The sequence below is a fragment of the Triticum aestivum genome, chromosome 3D, assembly GCF_018294505.1.
Source record: "Triticum aestivum cultivar Chinese Spring chromosome 3D, IWGSC CS RefSeq v2.1, whole genome shotgun sequence".
Lineage (NCBI taxonomy): Eukaryota > Viridiplantae > Streptophyta > Magnoliopsida > Poales > Poaceae > Triticum > Triticum aestivum.
This window is the reverse complement of record NC_057802.1, coordinates 561,264,477-561,272,071: the sequence shown is the minus strand read 5'-3', so window position 1 is coordinate 561,272,071 and position 7,595 is coordinate 561,264,477.

The following is a 7,595-nucleotide window of genomic DNA, read 5'->3' as shown; positions in this document are numbered from 1 at the left end:
AAAAGGTTTGATAGCCGCCTTAACTTTTGGCCCTGGCGCTGCAACATGTACAAGTGAATGAGACATGGAACGTACCAACAAATGTTAAGTGCTAGTTTGAAGGAGATGTGAACCTTAATGAATGCTCGAAGTGCACCTTCCCCATCGCTTTTGCCAGCCGGGGTTGTTTCCAGAATAGTCTCGGTCTCATCAGCTGCTTTCTTGATCTGGGCACGCTATGAACAGAAACGGTATCAAAGTGTTAGGCAAGCGAAGATGTGAATAGTGCGAATGGAAAAGCAAAAAGGGCTAACCACAAAGTTCATCATTGGAGCTGAAGGGATCACTGAGTTGCCTTTCCTGACTAATGCGTTGTACTGGTGCTGGGCTACCTCATCAAAAACGGTGGGTTCTTCCAGAATCTCCTCAGCATACGCCGGCTGGCATACCTCCACGCGGGTACTTGCAAGAAACCATGTGAGATAGTTGTTGAACGCGATCGGGCAGCGCTCACGAAGCTGGGCTCGTTTTCCAGCCCTTGCTTGCTCCACACTAAGAGCGAACTGCACGACATACTTCCTGTGATGGTTGGCCCAATCCTTGATCTTCTGCTGCTTTTTCCTATCCAACCTGCAAGTTAGAAACAGAATATTAGCATCATCGAAACCGTCGAGAAGCTGCTAAGTGCTCAAGGTTAATTATATCTTACGCGTGTAGCAACTTGTCCGTGTCCTCCCACTCCGGCGGGTGTGGCTGGAACAAACCAAACTGGCGGAACACCCGATGTGGCAGGTGAAGCTCAACCGCCCAGTTGCATATCAGTGGGCACCGCATATGCCAGAGATCCCTATCCCTAATGCACATCGGATTCAGCCGGAACTCTATAGGGTTACCAAAACTCTCTCCTTTTCCATAGGGCTCCCATTCCACCTGCAAATGGGATTGAATGCAAAATTGATATCGAGTTACGATACAAGCATGATAATCACTTATGCAATGTCGGTTCACCTGCTCAGGCGTGATCGCGTCCAGCTCGCTCTTGTACAACTTGTACATTACCGAGGGATCATCCGTCGTCTCATTTAACACATCCCACTTGTAAGCCCAAGTGGGGAGCCGTAGTGGGTCATCTTTATCGTCCCAATCCTCGTACTTCACGGTCTTCGGTCGTCCAACCGGCAAACGCTCCCAGCTCCATATGGAAAGTGCGAGCAGACAACCACCAATACCTCCAGTGTGCCTACAACAGGCTTCGTCCAACTGCACATAAAAGAGAACATGGTCAAATTTGCCGCAAGAGCACATTGATAATGTATCAATGAAGTGAAAAGGAAACAACTTCATACCTGTCGATACAAGTAAGCTAGTGTCGCCGAACCCCAACTCCATTTGCTATCAAAGACGGTCAACGCCTTCAGCCACATCCATGGAGCATTCTTGCCTGTGCCATCAGCAAACATTGTCCTGGATATCACGTACCACATGTAGACACGAGCATATGTCTTCACCATGTCCTCATTAGCATCATCAAGGCAATGACAGAAGTTCGATGATATCCACGTGAAAGTAGCGCCCGCTGCGACTCTTTCCTTCTTCTTATCTTCTGCTTCTGGTTCCCGAGGCTCCGGAGGAACCATACCGATAAGGGCTTGCATCTGCGCGCGCCACCCATCAGAATCGGTTTTCATACATAAAGGATTGCCATCGATAGGAAGACCGCTGATCATAGCAATATCCTGCAGTGTCACGGTCATCTCCCCGGTGCGAAGATGGAAAGTGTGTGTCTCCGGCCTCCAATGATCAATAAGCGCGGTGAGTGCTGCAGCATTGTTGGGTGGCGTCGACCGGCGGACCAACTGAATGAAAGGGAGAAGTCCTTCCTCCCTTACATACGATGTGTACCGCTCATCATAGCGCATCCCTCCAAGGCTGATCCCCTGAGACCGAAGCTTCAGAGGTGCAAGCTCCTACAAACAAACAAATCATAACATTACATATGGGGCATTTGTGTTTGAAAAAAAATACGAAATTCATAACACCGACCACTTTTAGTATTACCCGCTGCTGCACCGACATAGCGTACGACCGGTGTTGTTTGTCCCAATGATCATCGAGAAGCCAAACCATCCTAACAATTTCAACAAAGCATTCTTGTCAACACGATTATCTTTTCAATTCAAAAAAACTAAAGTAGGCCTACTACATGCAAGATTCAAAGCATATGTATCCAAAGCATTTTTCTCAATACGAGTATAATTTCAGTACAAATAAACTAAACTAGGCCTACTTCATACAAATAACTTTTCCATAGAAATAACATGTCAATCTATGTATCCAAACTATATAAATAACATGTCAACCTATCTATCCAAACCACATTCTAATCTAACAAGGGTTCCCCAAATCTAATATATGCAAGATTCAAACAAAAGTTCCCCAAATCTAATACATGCAAGATTCAAACAAGGGTTCCCCAAATCTTCAAAATATCATATTTTCTATGGATAGAAAGAAGGGGATCGGAGGAGAGTACCTTCTACGATGGATTGGTGAAGAAATGCACAGACCAAATCGTCGGATCGGAAGGATTTGGGAGAGGGGATTGAGAGGGGGAGTGGATAGGGCCGCCGCCCTGTTTGTTCTGTAACTGGCAATGGGGTGGGTGGGGGAGGAGAGGGCTGGCGCGGTTGCAGATAAGTCACAATGCAGCGCCTAGCCGCTAATGTGCAGCGCCTAGCGGCTAGGCGCTGCACATTACATGTGCGGCGCCTAGCTCGGAGGCGTTACACTGCTGGGTGCGGGCCCATGGGCTGCCACGGTGAACAGAGGTGCAACGCCCCAGAGCTAGGCGCTGCACCGTAGGGTGTGGCGCCGGCGTGGCGGGCGCTACACAAAAGGGTCAGGGGTGTGAAATAGTTTCGCACCCAGTTCATTCTGTGAATTGATTTCGTTTCGAGGTCAAAATTGTCAAATTTGCCGTCTAATAGCTAGTCCATGAGCAAAGCACTTGCATAATAGGGCATAAATGCGCTGCACTCAGTATGACCCCTTTTTTTCCATTTTATTTTATTTTGGTAATTTTGTAAGAATATATGTAAACTGTAATCACAGTGATAAAAGTAGAACTAAAATATTTGTGTGTTATAAATAATACACACACAAATAAATAAATATTTTAAAAAAAACTTGTTCATGTAATTTCAAAAAATATTCACATATTATTTTAGAAATATCCATATAATTAAATAATATTTATAATTTATTGAAAATTTCTATAATGTTGAATAGTGGAGCATATTTAATAAATGTCCGTAGTATTTTATAAATATTAATGTAATTTTAAGATTTTTATATATTGGAATAAAAAGTGAATAAATCTTAAGTTTTGACTAATTTTTGAAAATGTTATTATTTTGTAAAGTTTTTTAAGTTATGAAAAATAAAATTGGAAATAAAAATAAATTGAAAATGGAAAATACGAAAATAGATCAGAAGAAAAATTATATGTGAGAAAATACTGAAGAAAAAAGACCACAAACGGAGAACCGGAACCAAAAATATCACAGAGAAAAACAAACGGAAAGGCATAACGCGCTCACTCGTGATATGGGCTGGGCCATTATTTGAGTCGCGTGCCTATTTGCCGCTCGCAAGACAAATGGGCCAGTTTAGTTGGAAAGGCCTATGACCGTGTCCGATTCTTACACTAAGCTGTGCCCGTGCGTTCATAAATTTAGACGCGCAAGTGCCTCGATTGCACGGACTCTTTCATCAGCCGCCGCTGTGCTCCGCATACAGATTCGTCGGTTGCAATGGCAGCAGTAGTGCAACCGTGGCCGCACGCCGCGGCGGCCACGGAGACCCTCGTCCGTTTCCATGGCGATAGCACCATGCACGTCCACGACAAGCCGCACGACCACCCGTGCTCCGTGCGCCTCCACGGCCACCTGATCCTGTCCCACGGGTCGCGCAGGGTCGACGCCAAGGGGCTCGACCACAGGCTCGAGATCGCCGACCCCGCCGTCCTCGAGAGCGACGAGGCCTGCAGCGATCTCATCCACGAGATGCTCGCCGACGCGCCGGCGACGGCCGGGTACGACCTCGCCGCGGACAACTGGACGTATTTTTCCCCTGCCCCCACACCCTTGGACATAGCCATGGCGATCGTTAGGCGCTTTCGCGAGGAGATCGAGAAGAAGGGCGCCGCCACGGGTTTCGAGTTCGACATCGCGCTGCCCAAACTCTGCGTAACCTTGGTCTACAGCGAGCCCAAGGCGCTGCTCCTCGCGTGCAAAGAAGAAGCCTCCGCAAAGACCGAGTCTGCCCGGACTCCGGCGACCGGCCGAAAGCGCCGCCGTGAGTCCAACGAGCCGTGCGCCATCTGCTTGGCGGAAGTGGATACTCGCGACGAGGAGACCGTCACGCTGCCGTGCTCCCATGCCTTCCACTGTGGGTGCATCCTCACGTGGTTCCACCGGGCGTGTACGTGCCCAACCTGCCGCCTTGACATTATGGAGTGCTTCAGTTTTGTCAGATCGCCGTCGTCCGAGCAGTTCACGGATGACGTAGACGAAGATGAGCAATGGCTATTTGTAGACGAAGCTTCCAATTCTGAGTGGAGAGATGAATTCTTAGATCCGATAGATGGATTCAGGGATGACGTAGACGAAGATGAGCCAGAGATCGATGAACCATTGCTACCGTGCTTCTACTACCCAGATGATGTAGACGAAGCTTCCAATTCCGAGGGTAGAGATGAATTCGTCGACCCGATAGTTTTCTCAGATCCCGAATTGTTTGAAGGTGAAGACTTTTTCGCAGATTGTGAAGCCCAAAGTGAGCCGCTCATGTAGATTGTTGCCGAAAATAAGAATTTGTAGATACTATAGCCCTGGATCAGCTGAGCACACCATGATCGACATGGACTAGACGTGAACATTTCACGAAATTTCGGTGGAGCAATTCATCATTTGTATATTCAACAACTGGGTGTGGTAGCCCAAGGATAAGCAACGCATATGCCATATCAGATACGGAAGATAGCCAGGTTTAGGGCCAAATTTTAGTGGGTGAATTCTTATATCGAACAACATTTGTCTTTTGTGCAGGTAATATAAGAATTTTAATGGATGCATGCATTACCGACCACCCCTTCATGCTGATATATGATTAATCTAGAGATGATGCCCAGTGCGTTGTTGTAGTATTTTTTTTTTGCGAAATTATTTTAAGGATATCTGGTTGTACTATTAAATATGCCCGTGCGTTTGCAACGGGAGACAAGAACATTATGTGCTAACCAAATAAGTATGACTCAATATCAAAAAGTCACTTTGGTGGACGGGTGCATCGGAGCCCTATATTTTGAATAGTGTCACAATGGTATTTTTGAAGTTTCAGAAATTCCAAAAATAATTCCACATGTTCATATGGATGTACGTTACACATGTGCAAGTTTTGATGATGAGATAAGTAACCATGTGAGTTACACACAAATCACAAAACCGTGATTTTGGAAAGATGAACAGTGCATGTATTATTCACTATTTAGAAATGGCCATTTTGTCATTTTCGTACAGCTCACATGTTTACTTATTTCATCACCAAACTTTACACATGTTTAATATTGATCCATATGATCAGGTAAAATTCTTTTCAGGAGTTTTTGAAATTTTAAATGTGATTTTTAAACTATTGAAAATAACGTCCTCCAATGCACCCATGTCCGAAAATCCACTGTCGACTCAATACCTGATATATGAGCGTACTCTATTTTAACAGGGTGGCTCACCATGTCGCCACTTACTTTTTTTCTCACCCTCGCCGATGATGGTCGCGATGTCCACGTGATCACAATGCATTCGACGTGCTAAATCCCAAGACTACGAGCTTGCCGGTGCATGCCACACATGTCATTATTGAGCAAGAAAATGTTTAATACTATAAAAACAAATGTCATCGACCACGAACTACTCCCAATACCAAGACATATAAAGACTTTTGAAAAACTAATCAAATTGTAGACATAAAAGAATTTTGAATCGAGGAACAATTTTTTGAATTAACAATTTTTTTTTGAAATTTTGGATTTGCTCAAAAATATTATGATCATTAGTTTTGTTTACAAACATTGTTTAAATGCATGAATAGTTTTCATGTTCATCAACATTTTTTGATTGAGCAAACATCTTTTGAATCGATGAACTATTTTTAAAATTGGGGGACAAGTTTAATTAATTAATTTATTTTTGTGAACATTTTCTAAAATTTCATGGACATTTTTTTTTCAGATTCCCAAACATGTTTTGAATACACGATCATTTTTTCAAAATGGCGAACATGATTTTATTTCCTGAACATTTTTTTTCCAAATCGTGATTTTTTTAATAATTTTTGAACAGTTTTGCAAAACCACCAACATTTTTTTGAATCTACAAGAATTTTATGATTTCCCAAGCATTTTTTGAATTCACATATGTCAAACATTTTTTTAAACTCACAACTTTTAAAATTTGAAAATCCTGAATTAATTTAAAGAAGGAAGAAAACAGAATGAGAAAAGAAAAGAGAAAAAACAAAATGAAAAAAACAGGGGAGTGAAGCCCTGCACATTGGCCGGCCCATGAGCGCATACATGGGGAGGACATGCATGACAAAAGGGAGTTAAACAGTGCAGAAGATGGGGATGGAACCCTGGTCTCCTCGCTACGGGAGCCATATGTTAGCTAGTCTGCTGCTTATGGATCTGTGGCTCATATCTGTCTCACCTTTATAAAACAATGAAGCACGATGGTGATTTTGGATCCGAAAAATCGAATTGTTTTCTTCACTTATGGATGACATAGTGGGTAATTTATAACAACTTCAGGGGTTTTTTTTTGGACAGACCACCAGACACTAGTAGGAAAAGGGGCTTTTACCCCGGTTTGTAAGGGCCTTTTGTCCCAGTTTTCGAACCGGGACTAAAGGGTCGTTACTAAAGCCCTAACCCTTTAGTCCCGGTTCTTACACGAACCGGGACAGAAGGTCCTCCACATGGCCGCTGCTGCCAGCCCAGGCAGGGGGCACCAACCGGGACCAATAGGCAGGGCCTTTTGTCCCGGTTGGTGTCACCAACTGGGACCAATAGGCATCCACACGTCAGCATTTCAGGGGCTGGGATTTTTGTTTTTTTTGAAAGGGGGGGGGGTTGGGGGTTTTGGGGGGTTAATTTAGGTGTTTCATATATTGTGTTAGCTAGGTAATTAATAGAGAGAAGTGTCCTCTCTTATCTCCGTGCTTGGTCGACGCTACGTACTATATACGTATGGAGAGGACTAGACACGCTAGCTAGTAAGCAAATGAAGGAAACAGAAGATCGTCATGAACATATGCATACAGAGAGAAGTGATATCGACCACCTCTCCTTCTTCGAGAGATTGGTCGAACAACAAGTTCTCGTATATCTATCTGACACTACCGGCTACATATATACAATAATTATCTCTTACAATATAATCTCCTAATTAAATTGTAAGAACACAGGGTCCACATAGTATTCTCCATTTTCAGCGATCACGTGGTCAAGGAAGAATGCCGCCAATTCCTCTTGAATTGCTCGCATACGATCTTCTGCT